Source organism: Crinia signifera, chromosome 11, assembly GCF_055691185.1.
Source record: "Crinia signifera chromosome 11, ASM5569118v1, whole genome shotgun sequence".
Taxonomy (NCBI): Eukaryota; Metazoa; Chordata; class Amphibia; order Anura; family Myobatrachidae; genus Crinia; species Crinia signifera.
In genome coordinates this window covers 88551048-88566732 of record NC_139227.1, presented here as the reverse complement: position 1 = coordinate 88566732, position 15685 = coordinate 88551048, and the positions used below count along the sequence as shown (strand labels likewise).

Here is a 15685-nt window from a genome sequence, read left to right as displayed (position 1 = left end):
CATCAGGCCAATCAGCAGCTGGGCCATCCTCAGCATCAGCAGAATCATTGGGAACACAGCAGGTGGCTTCCCAACAGAGTAGCCAGCCCAGCACTTCAGGTACAGCAACCGGTGGCCGTGGCCGTGGCAGTGGCAGTGCCCGTGCCAGTGGCCGTGCCCGTGGCCGCAGTGGGGCAACAGAGGAACCAACCACAAGAAACATGGCATATGAACCGCGGGAGCTTGACATCCTGGTGACCCGGGCACGTGATTTAATTGAGTGCCCAGCGGTGAAGTTGACACACACAAGGAGATGGAAGATCTGGGAGGAGATAACGGCGGAGATTAATGCAGTGGCTCCACAAGTTCGTCAGATGGAGCATGTTAAGAAGAGGCAAGTACATGTGTGTTACATTTGAGTAGTACAAGTCCAGTAATGTTAACATTCAATATTAGATGGAGTTGGGCAATGGGTGTTCACGTTGCTTGGAGGCACAGACATGTTGGCTATGACATTGAATTGATAGTTATTGGAGGGTAACTGTTTTTGTATGTTCTAAGGGTTGGTTTGAAAAATGAATATAATGTAAGTTTGTTGTCAGTAGGCACATGTTGTATTATGTTTCAGATTGCAATGGGTGCTACAGCAAACATGAGGAGTTACATGTATTAATATGTACACTTTGATTGCAGGTGGCACGACTTCAAAGGCAACCTCAAGAAGAAATTGACCCAGCGGTGGGAACACAGCCACACCTCTGGGGCTGGCCCCATGCCATCCAAGCTGGAGCTCACCCCCCTGGAAGAGATGGCCCAGTGCTGTATTGCAGTGGAGGAGATCCGGGGGGTGAGCACTATAGACAGCGAGTCCCCAGCGGAAGTGATGGCTTCTACGCTTGAAGGTAATTATTTGCCAGGCCATAAGTAGATGTTTAACATTTGGCATGGAATGTGTGGTAATTGGTAATTTCTCGTTCAACAGCATCCCCACCGCTTGGTCCAGATTCTCTTGAGGAGGCCGTGGAGTCTGTGCCACCTGGCCCCAGTAGCAGGCCCGTGCAGCAGCCGCCGGGATTGTCCGCGGCTGAATTGTCCATGTGGGGCTGTGTGCTGGATAGTATTGTGCAGCAGGGAGAGTCGGCATTCGAGCGGGTGCGTAGGGCCGAGGAGGTGCTGCAGGGTTTGACCACCAGCCAGCAGAGTATTGCTGAGAGCCTGCAGGCTATGAGTGCCAGCCAGCAAGCTATGAGTACCAGCCATCAAGCTATTGCTGCTAGCCTGCAGGTGCTGGCTGATCAAGCCCTGCGGCAAAATGACCTCCTCCTCCGCCATAATGAGCTTATGGTGGATCTAGTTACCAGCAATAGGGCCCTAATGTCACCCGCTTCGGGTGCAATAGCAACACCATCACTCCCTGCTGCCAGAGGGGGAAGAAGATCCACCCCCTCACCAGCATGTGCTCCACATGAGGCACCATCTGACTGTGGCCGTGGACGAGGCCGAAGAGCTGCTGCACGTGGCAAGGAGCCTGCCAGGGGCAAACGTGCCCGCAAATGAACTTGTGTCCCCATTAATCTCCACCGTTATGTCTTCCCAAATCTTCCATTGAGCTGTGTGTGTCAGCATCCTCTGTCCAAATCCGTGCCCAGGGTCACCACTTTGGCCCGCGGTTCAAATGTCATGTTTGGTTCCCCTGTTGCCCTGTTTCGGCTACCATTACTGTGTGCTGTACTTGAACTGTTGGTGCTGTACTTTTGTTGTGAAGCCACCTGATGTGTTCCCAATGATTCTGCTGTGGCTATTTATTCTATATTATTTATTTTTAGTCCTGTTATGGTACCATTTGTTTTGTGATGTTTTTTCAATTTTTCCCAAAGTTTCTTTAATAAATGTTATTTTGGCCCCCCAAATGTCTGTATTAATTGATACATGCAGAAGTGTCATGTGTATTAGTATTATTAATATTAAGTTGTGTGCATTATTTGCAGTGTAAAAGTGTGTGACAAGTGCAGCATGTAATGTTCCCTTTAAGCTGGAATGCTTCCAATTGTAGCAGTGAGAAGCGTGTAATTAACAAGTAATGGGTAAAGTATGTGATTGTATTGGGTTCAGGTGACATTGGTTGAGGTGCGTCCGTCCTGATTAGGCGTTCCGATTGCCTAGCGCATGACCGAGTGGTGTCCGCAAAGCAAGAGTAACCTTTTGGACACCGCACATTTCTTCCCTTTTTGTTCGCGTGCATTCGGCGTGCTGTCCGAATGCACGCCTACCAAAATATGTGTACTCCCCCGTGTCCGCCCATGTTTCCGCCCAGTTTAGCCCACTTTGAAACTACGCCCCTGTGTCATTCCGCATGACGCCCATAACACACCCATATTGCCCGAGTGATTGCGGTGCACATTTCTGTACGGTATTAGTGAGAACAAGTACGGAGACCATGCATGGCACATGCGCGTCGCGTTCGCCACGCATGCGCAGACGGCTAAAAAACGCCATCCGAAAGAATTCGGAAAAGTACGCACCGATCAGAATAAGGGCCATTTTCTGGGAGAGTCAGAGGGATAGTCTGTGATGTCAGCTCCATTGCAGCCACTGAGTAAGTCCTGGGCTACGCAGACTGCACACAGTGGAGAAATCATTAGCTGGTGAGCGGTTTGCCAAGCAATTAGCAGGTGTACATGGGGTGGAATTTCACTCCGGTGGGGCAGGGTACGCCTGATTGCAGGGCTGTGAAATTTAGCCGAGCAGCGATAAGATCTTAGTAACCACCAATGTCCTCATTTATAATTTGGGAGCCTCACAGCCCATTATTTGACGCTTTTTTCCCTATAATTCTTTACTGTGGAACAATACTGGTTGTGCTATAAAATAAGTATTAATTTGCTATAGAACACAATGTACACCAAATATACATACCATGCATTATATATTTGAGAGGCTTGATTTAAATAAGGACTTTGTCAATAAATAATGATTAAAATACACAATTTATCAGTAACAACATAATTATAAGATGCACGACAAACAATTCAAATGAGAAAGATGGTACTTGTGTAGTACCACGGCGCCCACTAAGCAATTTGCTTAGTGGGCTATTCTGCGTAAGAAAATCGCATCGCATGTCCCGTTTTAGTGCCGTGCGATGGGCTGCGATGCCATTTTCCGATGTAATTTATTCACTGCTCTCTTGCCGCGGGCAGATTGCATCGCATGCGATCGCACCTCACGCAAAATCTCATGCAATCGCATGCAATTTTATCGGGTGCGATGCCATCAACTTTACTATACAGTATTTTAGGCACCGCCCCCCACTACCCACACCAACCTGAACGCTTCCTCCCTAACTTTTCATATCCCCACTATCCATGTCAACGTGGAGTTGATTTTATATAGTGTGGTGAGCGCAGCGGATTCATTTACATGTATTGCATATATAGAATCAACTCCACGCCGACGTAGACAGTGGGGGTATCGCACGGCACTAAAACGGGTCGTGCGATGCGATTTCCCTAAGCTAGCGTATGTATGCTAATTGGGCGCCCTGCAAATACACAAATACCAGAAAGATTTCTGACACATATGGGAAATCTAAAGGCCCCCCATACACTAGGGCGACTTGTCCTAAGGACAAGTCAGCCCTGATTTCCCCTGAGCTTCCCCGGCAGCTCCCCGGGGGAGCTTGATAAGATTTGGCACTTGATGTGATTTATCACATGTAAAAATCCGGGGAGCTGCAGGGGAGCTGGCGGTCAGTGGGTGCGGGGACCGGTCCAAGGGGGGGGGGGCGGGAGTGGCAGGGAGTGGGGACCGGTCCGGGGAGCGGTAGGAGCAGGCTGGGAGTGGGGACCGGTCCGGGGAGCGGCAGGAGCAGGCTGGGAGTGGGGACCGGTTCGGGGGAGCGGCGCGAGATGTACCTGCAGGCAGGAAGCGGGGACCGCGGCACAGTGCAGAGCAGAGAGACCGGGGGGCACAGCGGGAGAATAGAAAGAAATCCTATTCAAAAGACTGGGCGGCCGCTGATTGGCTGGCAACTCAGCCAATCAGCAGCCGCCCAGTCTTTTGAATAGGATAGTTTCTTTTCTCCCACTGCTCTGCGGTCCCCACGGCGAGCGGGGGAATAGAAACCATCCTATTCAAAAGACTGGGCAGCCGCTGATTGTCTGAGTTCCCAGCCAATCAACGGCCGCCCAGTCTTTTGAATAGGATTTCTTTCTATTCTCCCACCGCGCCCCCGGTCTCTCTGCTCTGCACTGCGCCGCGGTCCCCGCTCACTGCCTGCAGGTACATCTCGCGCTGCTCCCCCAGACCGGTCCCCACTCCCAGCCTGCTCCTGCCGTTCCCTGGACCGGTCCCCACTCCCAGCCTGCTCCTGCCACTCCCTCAGACGGCTGCACATGATTTATCTTATGTGCAGACCGTCCGACATCCGGATCTGATCCGATGCGCACGGGACCGCAGGATCAGATGTCATACCGTACGCAATTCGCCCAATTTCACCCGATTTCTTGGCCCAATCCTCCAGAATCGGGTAAAATATGGGCCAAATCGCGTAGTGTATAGGGGCCTTAAGTGTATGAAGAAGACTACTAACTAGAGATAGAATGTAGCTGTGTGACCCTGTAATGTTATTTGTAGTGTGATATCATTGTTATGTGACTGTAGACATAGGAGTCTGTATTGTTCAGTGTGACCCCTCCCAGAATACACAAACCCCCATCATAGGAGAGTAGGACAGGACTCCTATATAAAGGCTCCTCCCACCTCCACTCCTCACTCACCTTGTACTGACTGACTGCGCTGTACTGACTCAGATCTGTGGATCACAATGCAGCTATCACTGATTCTCACCGTCTGCTGCTTCACCAGCATCCTGTCTATTCCAGGTAAGTCATACTCCATTAGTGTTACTGGTATATGTGCATGAGTGTATATAGTATACCTGCTTAGTTCTGTCATTATTATATCTATACTGTAGCATAAGTTCTCAGACTCAGGACTTACAGGTCATGTTTTCTAGGGCTCCTCACAGAATTACAAGTGAAAAAATTAGTTGGGTCCCTAAAAACTCAAAAAGTCAATTATGTTCTATAGCAGTTACCCAAACTCTGACATTACAGTCCAGGTTTTAAGGATATCTATGTTTGATATGCAGATGGTTAAAGCAAATTGGTCTATGTACTAAATTATTGGTGGGGGTTTGTATTACCTCTAACCATCCTATTCCTATAACTGCATTACAGTGTTTGCAGTGGACATTTGCACTGAATTCCACAGTGTTGAATGTTATTTAGAGTAGGGTAGGAGCCCACTGTCCTGAGGCAGGTATGCTATGTGTTAGATATGTATCTATGTATATGTATATATTACATTGTTATCATGGATGTAACTAATACAGATGACTAATAAGAGCTTATTGTTACCCTACAGTGCCGGACACCAGCAGCGGATGTACTGACTGCCTTCCAATGGCCTCAGGTATGACCGTATAAGAGACACGTGTGTGTGATATGTGGGATCATAGTTGGTGATAACAATGTCAGAGATTGTGCTGCTGTATATTGTTATCATCTAATCAGGCTCAAGGTGCCCATACACGTTACAATTATTGTATACAATATTGCATCTCGTCGCATCTCGGTTTTGCGATGAGATGAGATCTAGTCCAAAAAATTTCTGCAGCATATACTTTTTGTGATATTGTATACATTAATTGTAACGTGTATGGGCACCTTTAGACTGGTGACATGTGGTCTATATACTGTACAGTATATTTATTGATGTTTACGTTGGCATAGTTGGAGTAAAGGGCACTTAACCTAACATGTACAATCTCAGGTACCAGAATCACCACAGTGATAAGGAAGAGTCAGACGGCCTCCGGGAATATAGTCATAAATAACATTACACTGAACTAAAGTTATAAATGTAAAAACAAAATCTAAATTCTTTCATAAAATTACGGTTACTTTGGGCTGATCGCCCCCTGGGCAAATTAAATTAGATTTTGTGCGTTGCCTACTGTTGTATTGTTATTATGGTGCTATACCCATAAATACTGTAGATTAAAGGCATTGTGTAGGTTTATTGTCTTATAGAAACATAGAATTTGACGGCAGATAAGAATTACTTGGCCCATCTAGTCTGCCCCTTTTTTAAACATGTTACCTCAAACCATATTTGATCCTTATTTTTTGTTGTGATATCAATATGTCTATCCCAAGCCTGTTTAAATTGTACTACTGTATTTGCCTCTACCACCTCTGATGGGAGGCTATTCAACTTATCTACTACTCTTTCTGTTAAGTAATTCTTCCTCACATTCCCCCTGAATCTTCCTCCCTCTAGTTTCAGTGCATGTCCTCGTGTTCTGCTGCTCCTCTTCCTGTGAAGAATGTCTCCCACCATGCACCATTTTAGTGGCCCTTCTTTGTACATTCTCTAATTTAATTATATCCTTCTGGAGATATGGCCTCCAGAACTGAACACAATACTCTAGATGAGGTTGTACCAATGACCTATACAGTGGCATTATTACTTCTTTCTTTTCACTGCTGATACCTCTCCCTATGCAACCAAGCATCTGACTTGCCTTCTTCATTGCTTTGTTACATTGCCTACCTGCTTTTAAGTCCCCTGAAATAGTGACACCTAGATCCCTCTCTTCCTCAGTAGTTTCCATTATAGTGCCATTTATACTATATTTAGTCTTTGGATTTTTGCAACCCAAGTGCATGATTTTTGGCATTAAACTGTAGTTGCCATGCTCTTGACCATTCCTCTAATCTACCTAGATCATCAATCATTTGTTTTACCCCTCCAGGTGTGTCTACCCTGTTGCATACCTTTGTGTCATCTGCAAAAAGGCACATTTTACACTCAATTCCATTTGCAATATCACCAATAAAGATATTAAAAAGCACTGGTCCAAGTACAGATCCCTGGGGTACTCCACTTGTAACCTTTCCCTCCTTTGACTGTACTCCATTTACTACAACTCTCTGTTTTCTCTCCTGCAACCATGCTCTTATCCATTCAACTTCATTTTATAATCCAATCCCAAGCTTTCAAGTTTATTTAACAGTCTGCGATGTGGGACAGTGTCCAAAGCTTTACTAAAGTCTAGATAAGCTACATCCACAGCCCCACCTTGATCTATTGCTTTAGTCACCCAGGCAAAAAAGTCAATAAGATTTGTTTGACATCATCTTTCCCCAGTAAACCCATGCTGTTTTGGATCCTGAAAATTGCTGGTTTTGAGATATTCTACAACTCTTTGTTTTAAGAGTGTTTCTATCAATTTCCCTACTTCTGATGTAAGGCTCACTGGTCGATAGTTGCTTACCTCTTCCTTGCTTCCACTTTTTCCAGTCCTCTGGGATTAGCTAGTGACTGCTTGAATAATTCTGTTATTGGTTTTACCAGCTCCCCTTTAAGCTCTTTTAGTATCCTTGGATGTATCCCATCTGGCCACATTGATTTATCCACTTTCAGTTTTGAGAGTTCTGTGAGGACTTTCTCCTCTGTAAATGTACTTGTCTCTCCCTCAGTTTTCTGACTATACTTGCAACTTAACTGTGGCCCCTTCCCCTCTCTTTCAGCAGTGAATACTGAGCAGAAATGATTATTAATATTATCTGCTATTACATTGTCCCCCTCAAGAAAACTTCCACTCTCTGTCTTTAGTCTCATTATTCCACTTTTTTTTCCTTTCACTTATATACCTAAAAAAAAGTTTCCCCCCTTTACCCACTGACGGCCATTTTCTCTTCAGCCTGTGCTTTTGCACATCTGATTACCTTCTTAGCCTCCTTCTGTCTTACAAGATACACCTCTTTGTCCTCATTCTTCTGCATCTGCTTAAATTTCTTAAAGGCCAAATTTTTTGCTTTCACAATACTTGCTACTTCTTTGCAAACCACAATGGCTTCCTTTTTCTTGTGTTTTTCCTAACTCTTTTGACACAAAGTTCTGTTGCTTTTAAAATTGCATTTTTTAATTTTTCCCCTTATCCTGCACTCCTTCCAAGTTCTTCCGCTCTGCCAAAGAATCCCTTACAGAGTTTCCCATCTCTACAAAATCAGCCTTCCTAAAATCTAACACCTTTGTTTTTGTGTGCGATGAGTCAGTCTCTGTCTTTATTTTGAACCATACTGCTTGATGGTCACTGGATCCCAGGTTTTCACCCACATTTATGTCAGATATTCTGTCACCATTTGTAAGTATTGAGTCTAATATTGCGTCCTTACGAGCGGGCTCCCTCACCAATTGCTGGAGGGATGCTCCCTGCAAGGAATTCAGAATGTCCCTACTTCTGGTGGAACTTGCAACAGGCAGCTCCCAGTTGACATCAGGTAGATTAAAGTCTCCCATGATTATCCCCTCTCCTTTTAATGCCATTTTATTGATGTCCTGCAATAGGCTCTTGTTTATTAATATTTACTGTAGCACTTTTATAGGGAATTGTTTACATTTATAAACTCTGCACCTTCAGGGAACAGTAACAGTAGAGGTCACAGAGCGCAGACCCAAAGCATCACTAGATAATGGCCAATGTAGATTACATCTATAGAATACGTCCCACACCTCTGACACTGTATGCTCAGACAGATCACTGACATCATATTTCTTTATTTTGCAGATAATCCGACTAGTAGCATTGATGAAGGCTCAGGATCAGGATCTGGACAAGGCTTCATTCCCCAAATGATTCAGCATGACCAGAGCCCACTTTCCGAATATTTTCCCAATTTGCAAGGCCTACCTTCCGGAATGTTTTCAGAGACCCAAGAACAGTCCGGAGATGAAGGCTCTGGATCTAAAATATAGTAGCTAGGGGGTATGGTGCTATAGAGGGGAGAGACTCCAGGGCTTCTGGGGGACTATATAAATATGTAAAAAAAATAAAAAATTAATATTTGGATTTCCAGAATAGGACCAATAGCGGGTCTGGGGATATGGAAATAAGACAGGTGTGGGGGCTATTTTTTAAATCAATGTAACATTTTGTATTTTTTATTTAAATAAATAAAGAAACCTACATTTATCTGTATCAGTGTTGATTCTGACTTGGGATTAGGGAAGAGCATGTATCTGTGCTCCTTGGCAAATCCATGTTGCATTGCAGGTGGGACAGGCTCATTTCTACACTGCAATGTAATAATGCAGCCACTGAGCCAACCAGGCAGTTTTTACATATTACCTGGCTGTGTCGACCCAACACCCCACCTGCACGCTCTCCAACCTAGTGACTAAATCTTCCCCTCCCCGGTCTCCAACCAGGTGGCTGTGTCTTCCCCTCTTTGCTTGTCTACCCGGCAGCTGGGTCAGCAACCACAACTACCTAGGCTGTTGGCTTTGTCTGCCCCTGCTCGCCCACATAGTGGCTGTGTTAGCACCCAGTAGCTCTCCCAGCATTGGCACCCCCTACACAGGGCAGGTAAGCAACCCCACTCCTGCCCCCAATCCCACAGCACTCCCTAAATCAGCCAACCCTCCCTCCTGGGGGCTGTGTCAGCATCCCCCAGCTCTATGTTCAAGGCTCTCAGACACAGAGGATGAGGATTTGTCTCTGCCCCCCTGTGTCAGCACCCCCAGTTCTACCTGTGTTGGCACCACCACCCCTAGCTGTGTGTCCCCCCAGCACTGTGTGCTTGCTCCCCACTCCCAAACTTTTCTTTTATGGCATCTCTATATGTCTGCATCTTACACTACTGCTCACTAACCCGGCGAGTTCCTACACACCCTCCAGCTTTTTCAGCACCACTGCCCCAGCTTTGTTACCACTAGCTCTGTGTTTGCACCCCCCACACTCCAATCTGGCTATGTCCACTTTTCCTTCCCCTAGTGGCGTACCCAGAGCGGGGAGAGGGGGTATGAGGCCACAGTCACAACATGTGAGAGGGGGCGGAGGTATGGTGTTTTCCCCCCAGGTCTGTGTACTCGCATCCCCGCTCTTCAACCTGGTGGCTGTAACTGCACACCACACTCTCACACATGGTGACTGTGCCAGTAATCCCTGTGTCAGCACCCCGTGTTGGCACCAACCACAAGTGTGTCACCACTAAAGTCTCATTGTAAAATGACAATACTACTTTATACACTAGTACAAGCTGGCAACCCCTCACCTGCTACCTAGGGGTGTAGGGGATATCCCCAGGCTTCTTCAAAAGCTTTAGGCACCCTGGAAATGGGGAACTCTTTATTTGGGTGGGTTTCTACCTCCACAAAAATCCCTGGCCTGTGCTGATTAGCAGGGTGGATGGCTGCTTGCCTAACTGGACCTGTCAATTGTATCCCTTGGCTGTGGAACTAACTCCCTGGCTCAGTGCTGGTTCTAAAACCATGGAGGACCCCTACACATTCCCCGCTGTATTTTTAGAACTAAAGCTTGTGTAACACCCGGGCTATGTATCATGTAAAAGGTTACAAATTACAGGGAAATATTAGGGAGCCTAATAGTACAGCTGATGGTGATAATCTTTTTCTTCGATTGATGTTCCAGTTGGTGTATATCAGTGGTTCTCAACCTCGGTACTCAAGGACTCCTATATAAAGAAAGGCTGCTCTCACCTCCACTCCTCACTCACCCTGTACTGACTGACTGCTCTGTACTGACTCAGATCTGTGGATCATAATGCAGCTATCACTGATTCTCACCATCTGCTGCTTCACCAGCATCCTGTCTATTTCAGGTAAGTCATACTCCATTATTGTTATTGGTATATGTGCCTGAGCGTAAACAGTATACCTGCTTAGTTCTGTCATTATTATATCTACAGTATACTGTTGTAGCACGCCGGTGAGTATGGAGTTAGGGTGTGGATATACTTTCGTTAGGATCCAGCGGCTTTTGGTGTTCTGTTCCCGTAACTGCTGTAATTACTTGACTTATGAATCACAATGCAACACTTTATACAATGAAATACAAGGTCACAGTAACAGTAAGATTTATTAAACTGGAACGCTTCTTCACTGTTCTGAAATGAGCAAAAAGTGAATGGCAATTTGCCAACAACAAGAATAAACAATTCAAAAAAAAATCACATCAATACATAAGGGAATCACAACACATCACCTTATATAGAAACATTCACATTAACAGGCGCCACTTCTAAAATATAGTGATATTTTAACTATCTAAGGCTGCAGCCCTGCTTTTAACTCTAACGCTATTTCCTTTCTTTAGTATTACTTTTAAAACCTTTCGCTTTTCTTATTATACTTTACAGACTACAATCGTATATGAAGTCCCTGAAAATAAGACAAAATTCACACTGCAGATCTCACGGTAAGGCAATTTCTTTAAAGAAAAAAACAAAACAATATACCGCCTACGTCTGACTATTCTGAGCTAGAATTGTACTACAATAGTCCCGAACTCTTCTTGTAAGTCCCTAGATAATTGGATTTGAGATGTTTTACCTGACAGAGGAAATGTTTTCCCGAAGATTTTAGCTGATAGTCACTGCAACATACACTTTCACTGTATGCCAGTAGTGGGAGCGTCCTCCCGTTGATTATGTGTACACTTTAGTTTGAAGGTGTAGCAACAACGAGTAAGTCCTGACGGAAAGGGAAACTAGCTACTTTTCTCAGTGTGGCGCCTGTATTTCTCCTAACGTTGGTTCACTTTAGACCTTACTGTTGATGTTATCTAATGATATACAGCAACCTCCCTTCACTTTATCTTGTTTAAGATGCAGATTAGTGACAGCAGTGAGCCTTATTATGCTAGGCATATACCGGAGGACAGTCTACACAATAATATGTCTTTATTAACTGAGTCTCTGTTCTGCACTATGCTGTAGGACTTTGTCCAGAGGGAGTGAAATAATGGGTGATTGCACAATGGCCCTTATTCTGATCGGTGCGGATATATCCGCGTGCGTTCGGCCCGCCGATGTTTTGTGTCTGCGCATGTGCAGAGGCGTCTCTGCGCATGTGCGAGCGGGGCGTACGGCCAAATCCCGCATGATCTGTGAACACTCCGAACAGGGGGTGGAGAGGGGCGTGAAGGGTTATTTGGGCTCATTACCATATGCATACGCCTCGCGTTTCATGGGAGTTCCCATGAAAATGCTGGGCGTACGTATGGTAATGCGGCCGTGACACACATGTAGGGGGCGGACATATGACATCGCCGGATGTCAGCTGCCCGCCCAGATCCCTGCTTTTGCACGGAGAAATGTCCGTGTGGTCTGAGGTTGCGGGTGCTGGTGGAGCACTCGGTCCTGCATTCGATGGTCTGCGACCATCGAATGATGGGGGAGGTTCCCTTAGATGGAGGAGGCGTATTCCGTGAAAAATACACTTGCGGTCCGTTCGGCCAGCTTCTTACCGCATACGGACGGAGTTGGCGATCCGTATGGAAGGCGGGGTTTCGCACGCACGGTCCTGGCCGCATAATCGGCTTCGGCCGCACCGATCAGAATAAGGGCCTATGTGGGAAGATCTCTCTCCGCAATATAATAGCTAGATATTTTACTCCAGCTGTCAGTTAGCTTTCAGTGCACGGAATCACTATATGCTGGCTATGAGGGTTATGCTGTCCATCAACGGGAGTTGGCACGCCCTCCTTCACTATCAAATGCTGCTGTGGGTGGCTCCCGGGGGTGTGTTAACTGAATTAGGGCTGTTCTTGCGCCGTATGGGGGCCGGACCAGCACTCACCACTCCCCGCCTCTGTTGTACTTTAGGTCCGACTGACCGCCGCCTCCTCCAGGGAATCCCCGTCTCTGACGATGACGCGGCCCGCCTCCGAGTCTTCAAGATGGCGCCGCCTCAACCGGGGGATCTCCGCTGCCGAGCTCTGACGCTGCCGCCGACAAGCTGCACGGAGGTCACGCTGCTGCTTTCACCACCGCCTGGATGCAGAGGATGCGTCGAAGCCTGCCGGTGTATACGGTAAGTATCTTTTTGTCTCCCCAGCACCGCTGTCCAAAGCTGTTAGGCTGCGTAGCTCTGCCTCCAAACACTTTTCCGGTGCACTGCGCCACAACGACCAACGGCTCCTCTCCTTATAACGGGTCCCCGTGCAGCCACCACTGCCCATCCTACCCACGAGCCTGCCAACTTTATTGTTGCATTTATCAGAACAAAGGTGCCCCCTTGCAGGGCAAAGTCCACCCCCATTTGGAAGCAGTTGGTTCAGTTCCTATATGGGGCAGCATAGTCCATTGCTGCTGTGATACCTGTGCTTGCGCAGTGGGGGAAGCCGCTCACGCCGAACGGGACTGAGACCCGACAGGGAAATGCACAGCTTCTGCTGTGTCCCCGTATCGTAGCCCCACACATGCGCACATGCGCAATCGGCTGGAGACTGGGAACTCCAGAGGACTACATCCCCCATGAGCCCGGGGGGTGAAGCGCGCGAGTTCCGGAGGGGAGAGCGCGAAAGGAGGAGAGGGGAAAGCGGTGCACAGAGAGACGGACGGGACGCGTGGTGTGCGCCCCTAGGGAATAGAGGGAGACGGAGAGAGACAGAGAGCCGGCAGGGGAAGCCAACAGTGCGCAGTCGGCGCAGAGGGGTCCCGCGACGCAGACAGCCAGCAGCTTTCGACAGGGCAACGGCCGGAATCGCCCTGCCACGTGGAGAAGCAAACAGCTGCAAGAGAGGCACAGCAGCGCTCCAGTCCACCGCACACCAACCTGACAACTGAGAGAGGGTGAGTGGCTGCATTCCAGCCAGACCAGCCTGTTAATCCCCTGCAGCGTTCTGCATCCCTATCTGCAGCGCAGAATTGCACCTACCCCTTTCACCTAAGAGCTGTCTAGAGACTGAGCCTAAATTACCCCTGCTACCTTCCCTGCCTAGGAGCCACACAGGACTGAGTCAGGCCACCTCTGTAGTGCCCCATCCCTATGCAGCAGAGAGGACGGAGCGATTCCTCCCCAAGTGACAAGTGACAAGCAGCACCCTGCTTGATAACTAGACACTGACTCTGGGCCTTTCCAAGTACTTCAGGACTTGAGACCTAAGTATGATCCGGATCATTACGCCCCCCCTGTGGATTACAAGTACCCTATGGCCATAGACTGAGTAATTAGGCCGGACTGTGTTACCGGGTCCCGGATATGTTTTACCACAGGATCACAAGGGTTAAAGAGTTACTGCAGTAATTGTTAGGATTCTTAAGTGCACAATAAAAAGAACACCTATTATTGCGCAATAATAATCCTATGTTATCTGTTTAATAATTACTGGGTTATTTATGTAATAATTACATGTACCTGTCACTGTGGTTGATGCGATAGTAAGATTTGTTATTTACCTTGTCCATGCAATAATCACTAGATGTGTTACACTGACTCATGCAGCCGTGAAGTTTAGATAGACTTATAGCATTGGTAGTTGTAGGCGAAGTATAGTCTTTAATCTATAGAAGTTGACGGCTAGGACCGTAGAGTGTAGCGATCCCTTGCTGTTTTAATTGACCAGGCACGATATCCCTCAAATTGTTATTGTGCATATTTTGTTGTTTGAATTGAGACGCAGGCTGCGAAATACTGCGCAATAAAAGCGTTAACCCTTTAAGCAACCACTGTTCCCTGCCTCCAATTATTCCGCAAGAAGAAGAAGAAGAAGCAGAAACTATCCCAGCGGCAACACCGGTAAGAGAACGCACCTCATTCTACACCTGTGGTTATCACATTTGGCGTCTGACGAACAGGATACGTACACTAGAAGCGGAGAAAACCCAACCCAGCACCGGTCAAGATGTCGCAAGAGGAAGCTCAAGGAAACCCGCAAGCCATGCGGAGCACGGATCAAGGTGATACATCTGGAGGAAGCGACGCTACTGCACGGATTCCGGCGACAATTAACATGCCGTACTACTTCGGAGCACCGTGGCTTCCCACCTATACAGGAGAGACCAGATCGTCAGAACCCAACGGATTCCGCGACTTCAGGGACCAGATAGAGACCCTGTTCAACGTACACGGCCTGAATGAAAAACAGAAGATCGAAATCCTAATGGCACAGTTGAAGGGGTTCGCTAAGAGAGAAGTAAAGTCGTGGCCAGCAGATCAAAAAGAATCAGCGACAGCGATATTGAACAAACTGGCAACGATCTTTGATGCTAAGACGCTATCAGAACTGAAGACACAATTTTACGCTCGGAAGCAACAACCGCAGGAGACGTTGCGAGAATTCGCCGTGGAACTGAAAGAGGCACTACAAGCCATCAAAGAGTGCACCCCCACCGAAGTCATAGCAGAGAATGAGACACTGACGAACCAGTTCCTAGATGGGATATACGATGACAACACGAAGGGTCAACTGAAGATGCTACACCGACAAGAGGCACCCATAGACTTTGCCAAATTCAAGGAACTGGCGGTCAAGGTTTTTGGGGACAAGCCTAGCAAAGGGAAAGTGGCTATGAATCCCGAAGTAGCCGTTCAGCAACAAGCCCAAGCCACCGCAGCGAAAGACCCAGTCGCAGAAATGCGAGGACAGATCGCCGATTTGACTCAAGGGATGGCCGACCTCTGCCGAGAACTGAGAGCCCTAAAAGAAACACCTCCCCAACCGAGACCGTGGAGGATGGAAAGGGAACCCCGATACAGTAATGAATGGAGGAATACTCCGTGGAATTCCGGTCGCCTCCCATCAGATCGATTCGACGAACAAGGGAGGCCGGTATGTAGGCGATGCCAGAGAAGCGGGCACATTGAGCGAAATTGTAGACAACCCGAACATTTA

The 15685-nt window shown here is 47.3% G+C and overlaps 1 long non-coding RNA gene across 1 annotated transcript; it reads left to right on the top strand.

The window, feature by feature from the left end:
* Positions 1–4549: 4549 nt before the first annotated feature.
* On the top strand, positions 4550–8840 carry LOC146046347 (uncharacterized). Its single transcript, XR_014465855.1, has 3 exons — positions 4550–4862; positions 5407–5454; positions 8618–8840. It is a non-coding gene; the product is annotated as an uncharacterized LOC146046347 (long non-coding RNA).
* The last annotated feature ends 6845 nt before the right edge of the window (positions 8841–15685 follow it).